At 39.8% G+C, this 19,354-nt stretch overlaps 1 protein-coding gene across 1 annotated transcript in view; it reads right to left on the reverse strand.

The window, feature by feature from the left end:
• The window catches only part of LOC117898809 (dopamine D2-like receptor), a 56,661-nt gene that overhangs the window by 28,157 nt on the left and 9,150 nt on the right, over window positions 1-19,354 (reverse strand). The gene's annotated exons all lie outside the window — the stretch shown is intronic.

A 19,354-nucleotide genomic window follows, 5' to 3' on the forward strand; every position in this document is an offset into this window, starting at 1 on the left:
CAATGGCCACAACAACATACACTCGGACAGTGTAGAGCAAATCGAGCAACTTTTGGCAAAGGACCTCAACTTGACAACACCTTGTTGACTTTCCGAGTGGCCAGCCCTGCACAGCTGTCTGCATGTTCTGTCAAATGTTCGAGTGTCAATGTTGCTGTTAATTAATTTTCCCAACTGAGTGACTAACCGACTGACTGACTGCCTGACTGACTGACTGACTGACTGGCTGACTGATGCATGCCACCAGATAAGAGAAGCGGAGCCCTACTCCGGGCTGACCCTTTGCCGGAGTCCAGGCGGTTGCTTGATAAACTGTTTGTTTGCTTGTCCAAGCCGTTGTCGTAGGTGTTGTTGGTCCCCATGTTACTGCAGCCGGCTAATGACAGCCAAACAGCCACTTCAGTAGTACTCCCAAGTCCCTGCCAGCCATGCCCAGTCCCCAGAAGGTCGAATGCGTGTCGAGAGTGTCTGTGCGGGTGAAGTGTTTAAATTTCCAAGTGCCACAGTTAGTCGAGAAACGTGTTACGTTGCTTGGGCCATTCGGAAGATGATTATGTTGTGAGTCTTGTGAAATTAGAGCCCAATAATGGGCGCATCTAACATAATCAAAGAGCACTTGAAACCCATCCAAAAGCCCTAGAACCTTTTGGAGTAAGCCTTGAACATATGATAACTAATTCAAACATTGATTTACATTCTTTACGGCCATAAAGTTTGCTAAACTCTTTCCGCTTAGCCTGCCATTCTTCACTTGGAATCTTCCTAGTTCCCATTTACTAGGGTAGCAATCGTTCGAATAATTGCTGTAGAGCTCTGGCTGGTACAGAAATAGCATGTCAGCACAATGCGAGCCCATAATTATTATTTTGTGCCTCCTCGTGCGGACCATTTGGACATGAATTGCACAAAAGCCGCTTTCCTATCCAGGAAGGGCGGTGCTCGAGCTGTGGCTAGTTGGCTTGGTGGGCTACCTGTCAGGTATCGAATAGAAACCAGCGCACCATTAGTCATATTAATCCCGGCGGAGTCATTAAGTCGTAAAACGGCGAACGGTAGCAAAGTGAGAGGCAGCGGCTGCGGGCAATACGGCTTTTGTTTGTCTCCCAACATCATTCATTGATACGAGCTGTACGTAAGCTGACTATGTAGGTCAATTTCGGCTGTTTGCCGCCCCGTCAAAGTCAATAAATAAATAAACGACACGAAATTTAAGGTGTCCGGTCGTATACTTAATTTGCCAAATGTACGACAACAAAAATGAACGAAAAAAAAGGTAAAGAAAAGAGCAACAATAATTCTGAGCACACTTGTTAGTGGATATACTCGACCTGTCCTCTGTAAACAAAACGTCTAAAAATATGAAAACAATTTTCCTTTGCAGAATCCCAAATGAGGATATGATCTAATGGCATCTATAAACTTTTGCACAAAGATACCAAAAACTGTAGCGGTAGCTCTCTGAGTCAGTCAGACCTTAATTCAGGTACAAATATATTTCAACCGTCTTCGAACATTTCCATTAACTATCAGCACAGCCAATTCTGTGCCATTTGCCATCTGCCATAGTCAATCAGTGACTTTGCCGGGCAAATGGCAACGTTTAGTTTAGCTCTCTCTCGTTATTTGTGCTGGCATTCAGCTCAATGGTGACTGCAAATCAAGTTGAAATCCCCAATCTGATCAGTATTTCGTCTCAACTCAATTCCACTCCTCTCCTGTCGCATGCCATTTCCATGGCCCCGGGGGATAAGTGCAACTAATCGCATGCTCATTGCTCATCCGCCGCCTATCCTTCGGCACACTGCTTATCTGCAGCGTAAGCTGGCTGGTGCCAGCGAGCCCATCGTACCGCACACATCGTATCGCGCATACACGGCGTAAGCCAGAGCTCTCCATCTGCCCCTGAATGGGAACGGATACCTGGATGGATGCCTGGGGGGCACAACACAATCCGAGCCACAGCAAACGCTGCTCAAATATTTGCTTTAAAATATCTTTCACATGTCAGCGACAAGCGGCCACCGGGGGAAAACTCGGCGGAGCTGGAAAGGTAACGAAAGGAAAGGAAAGGAAATCAAACAGCTAAAGCAGGTGCGGTTGCTCGGCATTTTTATTTGCTCTGGCAGCGAAGGCACGCAATTTGATTTAATTTTTTGTTGGCATTATTTATTTATGCTTTCTTCTCTTATTTTTTGCAACGATCAAAGCAAAGCGAAGCGCAAACCCAAAACATTTTCAGGCCATTGAAGTTTGAATTTTAACCTCAGCACGGAAATGTTGAGCAGGACAATGACATTTGGGCTGTCTTTAGCATGCCCAATCACTGCGTTTTCATACGTTCAGTAATGAATATTTGATAGAGGTAGGCAGCTAATCAAATATTGTAAAGAGACTGCTCGAATGAGTAGTGGAATTGCGCTCTGCGCCACGTCATCGGCCACAAGCGAGAACGACCCAAATTTCCGGGAAATGTTTTGTCTCCTATGACACGGTCCGATTTGTCTGGCTGAAAGGCGGAGAATGAAAAGCATGCCTCTGCATGCATGTTGTCTACTTTCGGGTGCTGATGTAATGCGTAATATTCTGTTAACTAGACTTTTCCGGTTTTCCCGAAAACAATTCCACTGCGTCAAGCCGCACCCACCGCGCGAGCGGCAGCCAACGATTAATCACAGTTACAGTTCCATGTAGTGGTAGCAGCATTTACCGTACAGTTTCTGCTGGAAGAGAAGGGACGAGGAACGCGGAACGGGGAACGGGGAACTTGGAACATATTTGCATGCAGTCACGATATTCGGGTATTCGGATAAAGCTACTTTTGTGGTGACAACAGACTACTGGAAGGATAAGCTGATGGTAAGCATTAAGCAAACATTGATTAATTATGACTAAGATTCCGATACATGATCTAATGGTAATCGGTTTCAGTTTAGCCTCATTACTACGCCGCATGTTTGATCCCTAATCTCACGGGCTGTAGAGCATTCCAGCTGCTGTTTGCCCAAATGGTAGCAGTATTCATCCTCCGCTATTTTCATTCAGAGTACGTTATTTGCGGCGCTCCATTAATCACACAAACCAGCGAATGGGACGACACCCAGTCTCCGCGTTTCCTTGGCTGCCTTGTCATAGCAAGTTGACACTTAAAATGTTAGCTAAATTTACACATGCACTCAGGGCAGAGTCAACACGGAAAACAGCGCAGAAGGGGGACCAGACAATGCTCTCGAAGCTCCTCCAGGACTGCCTTTCGCCCCACCCCACCGCCAGCCGTCGGCCGTTGGGCTGAGGCGTGACTGATGGAGGCGGCAACTCTAACACTTATCGTTCATTATTATCTATCTACCAAAGCCATCGCCTCCTTCCACTGCCCCACATGGCCACACACACACTTAATTGATTTCTTTACTGTTTTCCTCTTTCTGCTTCCGCTCAGCCTGCGACGACAACAAAAATTCCGTAGGACAAAAACTGTGCCAGGACAAGGTTGTGGCTACTGCTGCCACGTATGTGTGTGTGTATGTGTGCACGAGTATCTCCATGCTGCTGGAATAGTTTACACCGCAGAGCAGAGAGCAATCTCTAGTCGAGCGCGACACTGGCGGCCCTTGAGCTCAACGTGGCTTAGAGCGTGGGCTATAAATTAAATTCTTATGCGTGGGGGCAGGCAATTAAGAAGGACCCCGCCATCAGGGCAGAATGTGTCACAAAGAACCAAAAGGGCGGGCAGATGCGAGATGGAACTCGTGTGGTTCGTCGGACAATTTCATTAGCCCGTCAAGCACACAGGACCAAGTCGGGATCGAGCTTCCACAGGGTCCAATATCCACAGCAGCAGCAGCAGCAGTCGCTGATGCAATTAGTAAGCGGCCTAAACTAATTATCTAAAGCCAGGCTCCGACTCATCGGAACTCTTCCACTGCGCGGAGTGTGCGGCTTTGCGGGTGGAAAGCTTTAAGAGGCCGGGACTTAAAACGCGGTAAATGTTTGATTATTTGCACAAAAGCAAAACGAAAAGCTCTCGCACAACTCCTCCTTGCCACGCCCCGCCATTTGGCCCGCCCACATGAGTTATGTGGGCTCATTTAACGGCCGCCTAATTGCTCGGCAATTACATGGGAAATTGACAATGGCAAAACAATTAGACGGCCACTGGGACACTGGAGCTCTGGGCGCCCACCCAAAACGCATGAATTAAGATTTAAGGCTGCTGATGAGCCAAAGCCAAAGTCAGGGCCAAAGAAGACATCCGAAGGAAATCAAATAAATTATGGAGAACAAAACACAAAAATCGTCGAATATGCATGGGCAGAGGAAGGAGCAGGGGCAGGGGCAGGGGCAGCGGCAGACAAAGGCGACAGCGCAGAAAAAGAAGAGCAGGAGAGGTGGAGAGCCGGGCATAGGCAACCCAAATCAAATTGAGATTTATGAGCGCACTGATGTGTGCCTAGGTCAGCCATAACCCAGCCATTGTTGCTGTCCATCCACATCCACATCCTCATCCTCGTCCACGGGCATCTCTGGCTTCCATTTTTCATGTTGTCTTCCATTATTGCTGTTCGGCAGGCTTCACACCTGCCGGGCAGCCGCAACGAGAATGTAAAAACACAGCCAGAACCGTAAGGGAAACCTTTTAGGAAGGCAGAACCCAGGCAATGGCAGAGCCAGGCGAAATAATATCAACGCATATAATTTATTATATTGATTTGGCCAGTGACAAAATAGGACAGATTGCTTAAAGTAAAATAAAACAACGGCATGTTCTTGTGTCATAAACATATTCATTTCGATGGTGAATGGAAGGAAAATGAATTTTCCTTCAGCTAGCCAAATGCTTGAAGGTTGCCAAGGATGGCTCAAAGCTGAACTCTTTTGATTGTATTCATATTTATACAAAACGTACCTTTACATATGTGCAGCACCTAATCGGTACAGTACAGTTAAGAGCACTCCAAATAGATTGCACATTAGCAAGAGCAAATTGGAAGCGAATTCGCGCTACAAAGGCTGACCGCACTTTCCCACTTTTCTCGTTTATGGTTCGGGACACGACGCATTGGAGCCAATTTTGATGACACATTTTCGTATTTGCGTGCATCAATTATTTATATATCTGAACTTGGGCCACGGCCACCATGCCACAGCATGCCACAAAGCCAACAACACACGCCACCGCACCGCACCACACGCTGTACCCTTGCGTCGATTTCGATTTGTGTCATAAATTGGCAGCTGCCGTTTTGAGGCTGCTCGGTTCGGGGGAGCAATAAAAATAAGCGGCCATAAAATTCAATTATGGCCACAACAAGTGCAGACACCCACTCATACTCGTACATCCGATCCGATCCGCACTCGTACTGGCATTCGCACGACAAAGTCCGCTCCCGGGCAATCATTGCAATCAATTGTGCATGCAGCAGCAGGACCCAGGAGCGGCAGGCATCGCCCCGGCATCGAGAGCAGTCAAATGGTCGGTCTGGCCCGGCACACGCACATCCTTGCCACACAACATGCAACATGTAGCGCTACAATTTGGTTGACTTCAACGGTGAGCAGCAGCCCCGAGGGAGCAGCAAGTTTTGCAACACTTTTTGTTACTTTCTAGCTGCGACAACAACAAAGTGCAGTGCAAACCCACACATTTACATGTAACTCCCATGCACACACACGCACACAGATGCATCTCAATGCGTGTGAAGTGTACTTATGCCACACACAAGTGCCCCATCACCCATCATCCAAGAGGCACTTTCCGAGTCATACATTTATGAAATCTATCGATATGCAACGTTTGTCAAGTGCCCAATGAAGGATACGCCGCATTGTGCATGTTCCTGAAGGAATAGCACATGGGGAATACCAGCTCCTTTGACTGCCAATAATAGAAAAACAATTTTGGGCAAACTGTCAAGGTGTTTCCATACTTTAAAGCAGGGCTCGGCACGGCCCTATCCCTGGGGTGCGGAAAAATGCGCTGCTGCTGCGCGGCTGCTGCGCTGCCCTCACGTACACGCGTACTACAGTGATTCGTACCAATACCAATGTTCCGTTTTGCGTGCGTCTTCACACACAAACGCAAAAACGTCTCGTTAATTGTATGGGTGCCGAGCCCTGCTTTAAAGGCAGCTAAACGATCAAAAGAAGTTTTACTTTGTGGTTGAAAGTTTATGCAATAAATTATAGATGAAGTAAAAAATTTGAAAGCCTTTCTGCTGATACTCCAGATAGCATGCAGTTGAAATTTACATACCTACATATATGCAAGGGATATTCAATTATCTTCATGTACATTCAACTTAATCCAATCAACCATCGAGTGTTGTGTTTCCATTCGAAACCTCAAAGTTCAGATCGCCAGAAGGCCACGGCCACAGCCACTAACTACAGAGAGAGTTCTGTTCTCTCTCTCTGTCTCCTGTCTCTGCCTCTCTATGCGGTGAAATAGTGCACTTTTTCAAATGAAATCAAATATTTATTGGCAAATATAATTGTACAACTAACTGCATAGTTATGTGCTCGGCCGGCTGGCTTGGCCATTTAATTAACTTGGCAGCTCCGCAAATAGCTCGCACTCGACGTTCGTGTTCATGCATGTTATAAATGCTCTCCATGTGATTTCCCCACGGCGGGGGTGGTCATGGGCAGTGTGCAATCAGGGCCCAGCCGGCACCCGGGATGGGTGAGCTGTACAAAACGATAATAATTGCTCTTTACACACTCGCATACGGGTATGCCTACGAGCATTGATAACAATAAAAACCAAAGACAACCACTAAAACGACAACCAACATTGATAAATGTTGTTTGAAATATTTGTACAACGCTTTTGAGGTGTATCTACACAATGCAATGGACTTTATTACCCAATTTTTGCAATAATCCTCGTGTGTAGAGGCAAACTCTGGTTACTTGTCCTGAAAGTTTGTTGGAAACACACAAATTAGTTGTATTAAGAGCATTTAACTTTGATTTGGTTGTGCTAAACATGCTCTAAAATGATGGAAATTCTTTTGCAAACCACAAAATAAAGTGGTAATTGTAAGTGAATCAACTCCATGATTGCGACACGCTTTAAAAATGCTTTCATTCTGTGCTGTAATCCATTGTCCTTTCTTCCGAACTACACAGGACGCAGCCATTACGCTAATGAGGCTTTTATTGGCTGCATGTGGGCTTAGCTCAGCACTTGGCCATCAATTGGGATATCGTTTAATGGCAACACTTTATGGCTTTCTAATGAGCCCCAAAATGTGCGGGCCATAAATCAAACCCAATGCTGCAGGAAAACGATTGAAAGAAGGCGAAACTAAACACTTTATCCCCTGACACTGCCGTCCGTGCACACATATCCACGCACGTCTGTATGTATTTTATTAGAGCGGAGCTTATCGACAGCTTGGCATCGACCTCTCTTCTCAGAAACGCCATTAAATCCTATCAATTTTCCTCACACAGCTACAAATTTAAATATTGTTGCTGTGGCCTAAGCATACAACAAAAGCCCGCATAGAAAAGGTTCAAAAATTGCCAATAAAAAATTAACTAGGGAAAGGCATGAGCATGGGCAGTGGCTTGGGCATGGGTTGAGGATAGACATTGCCCTGCCTGGGAAATCGATTCCAAGAGCATTCAAGCACTTAATTGAGAAGATCAGTACTTTAAGTATCCGTAAATTGTACTCGAATGTATCTATTACAAATGCAAAGTGTGTGCGAGTGGGTTTCGCTCGTTTCGCCGAATTTATTTTGTGCTGTTTGCAATGCATCTACCCACGAGGCAGTCGCAGCCTTTCGATTGGCTCTTTTTGTTCCATTTTCTAGCTAATTAATTTCAGTTTGCGACGCAAAGGCATTCCATTTTCGCGCTCTGTGTGCAAACTACAAAATGTCTTGAAACATCAACAACTTTTGCAACTTTCCTAGAGCGTTTTCCGTGTGGATGAATTGTAGAATTCCATGAATTTTGGCACAAACAATTCGCAATTAAATTGATGAAAATAATATTTTGAGTCTACTTCATGCAGCTTACAGATTCAAGAAGTATCTTTTGCCGAAGAACTTTCCGTTTACCAACATTTCGAACAATCAACAAAGAAATGAGAAAGAAACTGAAACGGAATTACGCAACTTTCGCTGGCCAGGAGTTGAGTTTCACAAGATGCTGCCAATAGATATTGGAGTGAAAAATAAAGGGGGAAAATAAACATTTAAGCTGAACATTTAATTCACAATGGCAGATGCCATAATTAACTGATGTAGCGCCCGCACATGTACACCCGTATGGGAAACCATTCGGCTTTATCCTTGCCATTCCTTCACCTGTAAGGCAACGCGCATTCCGCGGCAGATTCTCTTTTTTACATTCATACATTTTTCAGTGTCTGCGGCATGTCCATGTACATGTCCCCCCGCGTGAGGGATGCAGGGGGGAGCAGCCAGCCGAAAAGGAGAAAAATCTGTCAACGGCACTTTTCACATTCCCCGCATGCCCGCACATTCCCCGCCTCCCCGCTTCGTGCAGCATGTTGTGCTGTTTTATGCCACTAAATATGCCAAAGCGCGCGTAAATTGATTTAAGCGCGGCGACAAGGACGCGGCCACGATGCTTACGAGCATGTGGCTGATAGAAGACATGGTAATGTGGGGAAGTGATGCGCCCCAGCTACATCCCTCCATGGCGGTGGATGCTGGTGGCTGCCAGGATGTGGGCACCTATTACTTTGAGACTGTAGTTGGAGGGTGCCTGGGGCTCTAAGCTAATCATTCCACTGTTGCTTTTGCTGCCGCTGCTGCTGCTGCTGCTTGATGTTTTCCAAGCATTAATGCTTAAATATTTGCATCAACAAATTGCACGAAGAACAAAAAACAGCTGCGAGCATCTCGCTATCAAATATTTTAATGCCATGCACACCGCCTCCTTGAGTATTAAAATAGATGAACAAAAGCTTAAAAATAGCGGATATCGTAGGAGCTGGTTCATCATTCAACTTTCTGGAGTAAACTGTAAGCACTTTGAGAAGAAAATCTCTAGCATGTGCCTAGAAATGTGGGTTAATCGGACTATCATAGTTTAGTCTTCCAGTGAACGAATGGTGGAATTGTTCTCTGATATTTACCATATTTTCGGCTCAACGATAATGCTTTAATCCTGCTGCTTAAGCGCTTTTCGTTAACTACTTTGAGTAGGTACATGCCCACGTGATGGAAATTTCATTAGCATATTATTTTCGGTAAACAACAGTACGAGTGCGAGCATTGTCAGTGGGCGCCTACCTCAATTGCCAATAAATATAAATAGCCGCGGGCTACGTAACATCAGATTGCTGGTATTTGTGGGTACACATGTTTGTGTTTTAGTTGCCAGTTGATAGAAGCCCGCTGGCAGGGTAACGGCTGTAACTGGCCTTAATCAACAACGGCCCAGCACAGCGACAAACGTCAAGCCATATTATAATCAGTTTGTCCCTGCGCCCGATCAGGTCCGAACCGCGGGCCATAAATCTCGAACAAGCGAACGCCAGGTACGCAGAGCAGAGCAGGAAAAGTTGCAAAACAAAACCAAACAAAAAAGAATCAATTGGCCGTAGTAAGTTTTACTTATTATGGTGGATTTTCCGCACTGCACAGGCCAAAGCCGCAGAGCTTATTACGGGGATGGGTTGTGCTCTGTGTGCTCTGCAGGTGTAGGATGGGTCCTACGTCACGGTCACATCGAATCGAGTGTACAATGATTACGCTTGAGGAGTCAGTCAGTCAGTCAGCCACTGCCGTTTGTCATCTCGGACGTTTGATTATTATTATTAACACGTGACTGAAATGGGGCTAATTCAAGCGAGAATTTAATTAAAAATTCTACCCTTAATAACCAGCAAAAACAGACCGACAGACAGACGGACAAAGTGCGAGGGAGCAAGAGAGAGATGGAGTGGAAGTAAAAGTGGAGAATGGAGAACAATGCAAGAGGAACAACAACAAAAAAAGACGTGACGTGAACCGTTGAACCTTCCCGGACTGTCCTCCGCCTGGACACTGTCCGCATGACGTTGCCCATTTTGGTTACGCCTGTAAATTGTTCAATGGTCGTTTACTCGTTGTTTTCGTGGCTGCCGTCCCGGGCCAGGCATTCCACGTTTTACGAGCTTTTTAATTGTCCGCCACGCACTCTGGGCAGCTCGCAGTCCCATCGCTTTATCTGGGGTAATGGATAAGCCAGAGATTCCTTCGAAGTCTCGAAAATCGCACGGAAGAGAATGTGTACCGTCGAGCTGAGCTTGAAGGATGATGCTGCAGTTCCATTGACTTCCACCGAACCATTAATTGTTTTATTTATTGAACCGCAAACGAGATTTATGAACCGCACGTCATATAACTTAATCCACTGGCCGTTAGCTGGAGCCAGTGTACTGCAGTCGATGAATATTTGAGGTCTTGGAGTTGTGACTTCAATCGGGCACTAAATCGATAGTCTTCTAGCACCTTGCCGTCGCCGTCGCTCCGAGAACTTTACTGTTATTGGAATTTCAAAATAAAACCTAAATTAGGACACAACTTTTAACTCAATTACAAAGTCATTGAAAAAAAAACAAATTGCAAGCACGGACCAACCGAAACAAAGCAAAAGAAAAAGAAAAAGAAAGTCGGAGTACGAGCAGATCGAGCAGAGGATGAGGATGAGGAAAATGAAAGAGTGCGGAAATTTCGAATTGCATTTGCGGGCCACTCTTTCTCCCCCTTGACATGCTATTTTCAACGAGCTCAGCACAGAGAATGGAAATTTGCCTGGCCGCCCGGGGAAAATGTGGATTTAATGATAACGAAAGTAAACGAACAGTCTAGGGTCTAGGATGTCCTTTTACAGAGAAAAAACCATAAAAACGAAACGAAAGATAAACGTCCAGAAAAAAAAATAAAAAAAAAAGAAATTAAATAGTGCCGCAGATTCATTTGAAAGGGACGGGATGAAACACTTGCTTGAGGGATGTTTGACCAGATTCATTTGAAAGGGGCTGGATGAAACACTTGCTTGAGGGATGTTTGAATCGTTGTAGGGACCCAAATCACATAAGCAGGGGGAGAGGGATAGTTGTTTGATGCTTGTAGGTAACCAATCATATAAGCAGAGAGAGATGGATAGTTGTTTGATGGTTGCTGTCCAGGATTATTGATCATGGATTTTTGACAAAGTTAGTTCACATTTTGTCCGCTAGGGGGCGCCACAAAAGTAGTAGGGATTTAGGGGGTTGGTACCCAAGGTAAAATTCTCACCAGGGGGCGCCACATCGGAAAAGTGGTTCATGAACGCGATATTCGAGTAAATTCTCACCAGGGGGCTCCACATCGGTGAAAGTGGTTTATGATCTCGATATTCGAGTGCATTCTCACTACTTGGCGCTAGTGTTGCCTGCTATGGGATATTCTGCTTAGCAAGGATCGTTACTACCATTAACATTCCTATTAAGAAATAAATTCTTATAGGATCTGTTACTTACATGATCATGCTAAAATACATACTTTTAGGATATTTATTAACATTACATTGTGAATATATGTAAATGCTTTCTGGATCTAATATTTAGCCAAGCATATGGAAATATTGCATGGTAAGAGCTCACAACAAGAATGGAGTCATAAAGGATGAGAAGACAAAAATTAATTAATTCGACTTATAGTAAATATACTACACTCCTATATCGAATGCTACTTTGTGGCGAGTCTAAACCAATCCCCTAAATCCCTACTACTTTTGTGGCGCCCCTAGCGGACAAAATGTGAACTAACTTTGTCAAAAATCCATGATCAATAATCCTGGACAGCAACCATCAAACAACTATCCATCTCTCTCTGCTTATATGATTGGTTACCTACAAGCATCAAACAACTATCCCTCTCTCCCTGCTTATGTGATTTGGGTCCCTACAACGATTCAAACATCCCTCAAGCAAGTGTTTCATCCAGCCCCTTTCAAATGAATCTGGTCAAACATCCCTCAAGCAAGTGTTTCATCCCGTCCCTTTCAAATGAATCTGCGGCACTATTTAATTTATGGGACGTTTATCTCTTTTGGTTTTTTATGGTTTTTTTTTCTCTGTAAAAGGACATCCTAGACCCTAGACTGTTCGTTTACTTTCGTTATCATTTCTTTTGTCTGTGTGTATGCCTAACACTGTCCTATAGTCACATGCCCATATAATAGCTACTCACAGCTACAAGCCTTATCATAAACTATTGGATTCTAAACGAAGATGGACGACCTCGAAATTATTTTTATAAACTCGCAACCTGAGGCAACTATAGATCTGGACACCCAGCCCGACTCCGTGGACCTTTCGCAGATATTCGGAATTAAAACGCAAGAATATATAATGCAATGGAACGTCTTAAGTGATATTGTATGGGATGATAGTCTCGATGACCTAATGACTGCTGCTCCGATTGACGAAATTCAAACATTCAACTTCCCGGATGATGACAGTATATTCGATTTGGTCGATGATAATGACGAAGGGGACAAAAAACGATTCGAGGAACTTCTTCGCGACGAAGATAATGCCGATTTAATAGCTGCGGTAGAAAGAGCCGAAACGAAATTTTAATAATATTCTTATTTATGTTTAATACAATTAATTTATGTATTTTTCTACAAATAATATATAATAAATACAATATAAATTTAAAACAATATTTATTTTCAATGGATAGTTTTTTTTTTACTTTGATTGGTGCAAATTTCACTCTACCAAGAGACTCATAGGATTCGTTTCCAACATGGTTTTTTCTAATAGAGGATTCCACAAAAAGAAGAAGTAGATTTTAGGTAGAATGCAGGCACTATTGAATGTATTTATTGGTTGAATTTCACATCATATTAAAACATCGTGAAAAGTCAAGTGAAATGGACATATTTATTTTATTTCTTAATATTTAATTTATTGTGTAATTGTTTTAAATATTCGTTATGCTTTAATAAAACATGCATATTGAGGTCAAATCTCAGCCAAAACTTTATAGCGCCGGGACATAAGTAACATTGGTAAAATGATGATTTTGATTTTTGATAACTGAAGTTATGAACTTTTAATACGTGATGTTTTAGTCCATTGCGGGACCTAAAACTTCTTTTCATATAACACAACTCACAATGAAATTCACTCATTTCGAATAGAAAATGAACTAAAGTATCTTAAGTGTTAGATGTTCTTATATAGGGTTTCGAGTTATGTATGAGCATATGTAAAAAAACCCTAGCACACGGCCCATTTTTATATATATGTATATAATGTTTTCATTTCAATGGTTTATGTACATACGTTTACATGTACATATGTATGTACGTATATAAAGACAGGAAATATAATATTTGAAATCCTATTCTCACATCTGGCTTTTACATGTATGTATGTACAACTATATACCTAGCGCAACAACCAATCAGCATAGATCTCATTTTAGAAAGAAAAGACGAATGAGAGTATATAAGATCATGTATTCATGATTAAATAATTTAGTATAAAACATTGTGTAGTTTGAATAGTTTCATTTTATAATGGTATGTAAGAATTTTGTTTATTTTGATATATAAAAGGATAATCAAATCTTCGTGAAACATGTACATGCATAGGCGTTCCTAGATTCACTTAACGAGATAAAACCTGCGATTGGATACACCAAGGTTGAAGATCTATGCCTAGGATTTGCGTACAAGATCAATGGATGTAAACTTAAAAAAACATCATTTGGAACAAAGGTAGTCCTCTATTTAAGTAATAAGGACAATGAACCGCTTTGGATATTTTTACCTAAAAGTTATGTAACCAAATTTTCTACAAAAACACCCTTTAAGATGATAAAGGAGCATGGAATTTCACATCCTATATATAAAGGAAAAGAGATGACTAGATATAGCACTCCTCATTTCCAATTTTTATGTAAAGAATAAATAAAGAATTCAAGGGATTGCCTCTCTTATACATAAGAGAAAAGAGACAACTAGATATTCATGTAAAATTAAAAAATAAGACAACAGGTTAAAACATAAATACATTTGCGAGTTAGAAAGAGATAAATGGTATAGTACGGTTTATTTACAATATTTATGAAAAGAAAAATCCTAATGATGAAGGAGTAAAGGCATGGATATAAAAGAACCGCGCTCCTTGAACGATCATCAGTATCAGTTACAAGAAACCAGCTGAATCATGCACGCCCATCAAATAAAACTTTTTCTTATTCAATTCGAAGAGATGATTTTCGATGAGCATTTGAAAATCCTGGAAAACCTCATGCTTATTTTGGAGGATCTGGAGGAAAAGGAGCTCCAATACTCCAAGTTCGGGTTTCACTATAAGCTGTGCCCCTGGAGCGACGACGATGCTACCGATGGACCTGATACATGCCTTTGTCATACGTTACCGGCAAAGAAAGCCCAAGCTATAGACCTTATGCTTAAATATTATAGATTAAATAACAGAATGAATCCCACTCCAAAAAATAAAATATTTACTTGAAAATATAAATACGTTGTTTTTTTTATTTTAAAGCTAATTTTTTAAACATTTTCATTATTAGCTTATCATTATAATTTAAATCATTTTTTTTCTTAAATTGTTAAAAAAAAAAAAAATTTAAGGTTTTCTTTTTTTTTTTTTAAATTCCATATAGGATACAGTAATGACCACATGTACTTGAAAAATATCCTTGAAGTAGTTGTTTATTGAATGTAAACTTTAATGAATTATTCCTTAATAATTTTAAAAATTCTTTCTTCTGAGGATATTGACCATAGGAGTCAAAAAATTCAGCTGAATGCTTACTATCAAAGTAAAATGCAACCCAATGCGTTCCTGGACGGTTTGAAGAATCTGTGTTAGCTATTATTAAAGCAGGATATTTAGAAATTACTTTTTGGGAGCCTATCAGAGGGATAAACGCCTTTAAAAATTGTTTTTGTTTTTGAATGCTTGGAGAGCAAATTATCGATTTGCAATGTATTCATTTTTACAGAAGAACACGTATATTTCGATGTTTATCAATATCAATCATTGAGTCATATTCACAGTACACCAGACAAGTAACTGCTTCTGTAAGAGGCTCAGAAAAACGTCCTTCAATTCGGATGGATCCTTGAGAAATCAAATTTGAGCATACAGTTGAATTATGATGATCTGCAGTTAAGTCAAATGCTAATATAAAACTGTTTTTATCAAACATTTCCTTTGTGATTTGCAAGCCTCGATCATAATGTCTTATGCCACTTGATCTGAATAACATATTATATCCTCTAGAGCTTTGAGCATTTTCGGGAATTCGAGAAATCAAATTCAAGTGCCTGCGATGGTACTTGCACACCATTTACCATTAGATTAAAGCGTTGAATTTTAAAATGATCAAAGTTGAATGGATTTAATGTCCGATTTCCTGAATATGATTTGTTTTTTTACCATGCAAAAAGCTAAGAAATTAGGAAGCTGTCCAATAACTGCGTTGTCAATTGATAGCGTATTATTTCCTGGATATATTGTAAATGATTTTACTTGAACTTTGCTGTATGGATAAATGGCATTTTTAGTTTGTAAAACATGATGATGGGCCAATAAAATGCTTGGATTAATAGTTATGTGATTCATGAAAAGTTGCGCTTCCAATATCTTAAGACTTGACTCAGTATCAGTTTCCATCAAATAAAATGCTGTTTTTTCAATGTTAAAAGTTATCCTCAAATCAACATTATTTATGAGTAATTTTGGCTGATTAAATATATCTCCATGAACTTTTCCGAACAGTTCAACCTTATTACTGTTTTGAAATATATTTTTGAGCAGAATGTTCCCATCGGTGTTAACATATTGACCAGATATTAATTTTCCATAATTAGGATAATACCCTTGAGTAGCTAAGTGACTTTCACTGGCATCACTGCCATAGTTTAAAATCGTTTGCAAATACGATCTATAATGATAGTTATTATCGCTCTGAGAAACCAATATATTATTTAAGTAGACTGATGAACTTCTGAACATTGAATGCAAAATATTATTAACTACTCCAACATTGTTTCCTTCAATGACACCATTATCATTTTTTTTTTTCTGTACAACAAGTCTTAAGTAAACACTTGACAGGTCTCTATATGTTTCACCATTTCCTAAGCACACGAATTCAATTGAAGAAGCACTGTCCAACGATGCTATGGGGTTGTATGAAACTTCTTCAGTTCTCAGAATAGAACTTTGTGTGGGATGTGGTTCAAACAGATCCAATTCGCTTTTCATACATTCTATATGGGTGGTCATTTTGATTTCGAAAAAATATCTTTTATGTTTAATTTCTTGGATGATTTTTTCTTTATTGATCTCGACTGCGTATGTTTGCGTCCTTGTTTAGATGATAAATGAGCTCGTTTTTTTTTTTTTTTTCCCTTTTTATTCTTTTTACCTTCACCATTTTGGAATCGTGTAAATTTATTTATTGCTTTATTTGATAGATTTTGCAGTGCAATTTTGCTTTGTTCTTGGATAATGTTTCTTAAAGGTTTTCGACCAAACTCATTTATTACAGCCTTTCCAGTTTCAGAGGCTTGATTTTTAATAGCGTTTATCCCCGAAAGGAATAGTGGTTTTATATAATTAAAAAGACCACTAAAGAAATTTCCAATTCCTCTACCTTGTTGGATAACTCTGGGTGTCACATATAGACTTCCTATATGATTTAACCCACCACCGCATTGATTTAAATAATATTGTTGATAAGATCTCGTCATGATGACTATTTCTACTCTGAACTAATTAAGATTTGTACTGTTTTATTTATAGCATTTCGATTCGTTTTCTGAAGTGTAGAGTAATAAATATTGGAACTGTTGAAGATTCAAATGGTACTTTATATCCTTTGGAATCAGTAATTAATATTGAAATTTCCTTTGGTGACCATATTTCAATAGGATAATATTCAATATTTTTGAATTGTATGAGTTGCTCTTTTCCATTGAAATATAATACTCGAAGACATCGGGGTCTCTTGTTTCCAACACATCTTGGCTTAATAATGTCAGTGTAAACAAAAATTAATCCATTTTCAAAAACTTCAGACTCAATTGATTCATTTTCATATCTAAATGTTTCCCCATTTACTAAGCTAATAACGAATTCTGTTGTTTCTGCAGACATAATCGATGAATTATTATGATTGTCTGGTGCACATTTATTAAGATATAAGTCTGTGATTCCAACTTCCCATTCGTCATTCATGTTTTCAGGAATATTTACAATGTTTGTAAATGCACACTTAACGTTATCATTAAAGACATTTAATGAATCATTACTGAGTAATGTAACGAAAAACTGTGTTGTAAATGTCATTTTGGTTTTATGTTCTTCTCCGTTTATTAATTGTAGGAAACCCAATTAATTTTGTTTTTCAATTTGCAAAGGTTCTCTGTTTCTAACAGATCTACTCAACTTTTCCCGTCCGCTTACGTATTTCAAGTCTTGTAATGGTTTTTGTTCACTTTTATCCCTCTTAAGTTTTGCTCTTAGTTTTTGCTGCTTATCGGTAAGCTTTACTTTAGACACTTTAGACACTTTAGATACTTGAGTGTCTAAAAATGGAGTATCTAAAAATGATGTGTCCTTTACTTTACGTTTATTATGCGTTGACTTAAAAGTTTTTTTTCAGGCATTAAATCTTCATCGTCGCTGAGATTAGGTAAATCATGTGACTCATTATCTATTGAGAGTTCCTTTTTTGGATTAACATTATTTTTATTGTAAAGAATATCAGTTGTTGGCATTACATCAAACCCGACTGAGTCGTCTTGTGTTTGTGTTCCAGTGGTTTTAGATGATGGATGTGATGTTTTTAGACTAGGTCGTACATCCATTGTCTTATTTCTTTTTTTATTTTGATAGTAACACAATTCTTGACGTATTTTGATCCATTTATTATAGTCACTAGTTTTCTTATCATTTAAAATAGGTAAAAATGTTATATTTATTAAATCGTTTTCATTTCCACCTTTTATTAGTTTTTGATAAGCATTCGGACGCATTAAAATTACTTTGCTTAATTGATGCGTATTTCTAAGCATTGTTTAAAAAAAAAAAAAAAATCCCCGAGAGCAATGAACTGATTAGAATTGGTAAAAATCCTCCCTTTTGGATTAGAACTTTTCTCTTGGAATTGATTGAACGTTTTGGACATGAAATATAACGTAATGCATTTTTATACTTTTTGAGAGCATATAGTTGAGATTTTGATATCTTATGATTTCCTTGTAATGTGTTCAACACTATTTCCACTAATGCTTTCACCAACTCAATATCACAATTACCTATAATTGCATTTCGAAGTTTGTGGTTGGCCCTTTTGAGCACATACAATAAATGTTTGTTCGCTTTCAATCGATTTAGATTCTTTTTGTAAACCATTTTCATCAGCAAAGCAAATGGTGTACACAGAATTAAAAATATCTGTTCGAAATCTCAGGAGATCATTTATTCCCTGAGTAAGGTCAATAAGTAAATAACCATGTGGCTCATCTGTGACCTCCTTATATATTCTAAATAGCTCCTGAGAGTTCTCAGGATAAATTTGTCTTGCCAAGCATTGAAATTGCAGTTTATCTCTGGGGTTTTTGAATGCAACGATGTATTTTGTGTTTAGAGAAATATCTCGCGTATGTGATGATTTATGAAAGATGTTTTGTGTAACTACTATTACAGATAAGTTCCTGTGGTGAGATCCTCTCGTGAAAAGCTCGCATACATTTTTATTAAATGCCCCCATCATCAAGTCATCTAATATTAAAAGAATGGGTTCATTCGCTTCATTTTCAATTTGTTCAGGAATTCCTTTATAGTATTCGATGTTATTGAAATTTGGCTTAGCGTGTTCCTCACCATAACACCACAGTATTCGATCAATTGAAATACTTAGCATTTCATTCCTATTGTTTATTAAATTTTCTAAAAACGTTGTCTTTCCAGACCCTGAAGGACCACAAATTAGCATTGTAAAAGGATGTATAAATTGTTTAAACATAGCTGATGTTTTTTTTAATAAGTTTTATTTATTGAAAATTTATATAATATTTTCTATCCTTTAAAACAATTTATTTAGGTTTCTCCTGATCGCGTTTTTTGTGACAGTTCTTTTCGTAATGAGTATCAGAACCGCAATAATTGCAGTAAACAAGTTCTGTGTATCCTCTGTTGCGTTGATCACTTCCAAACATACGCTTAAAGAAGTCCATTTTAAACAACTACTTTATGCAAGCGCTTATTCCATACTGGGATTTTATATTCTATACATATGTTTCACCATTACAGTATACATCATAGTTCGAATTTTCCAAGAAAACA

The sequence above is a fragment of the Drosophila subobscura genome, chromosome O (genome assembly GCF_008121235.1).
Source record: "Drosophila subobscura isolate 14011-0131.10 chromosome O, UCBerk_Dsub_1.0, whole genome shotgun sequence".
Lineage (NCBI taxonomy): Eukaryota > Metazoa > Arthropoda > Insecta > Diptera > Drosophilidae > Drosophila > Drosophila subobscura.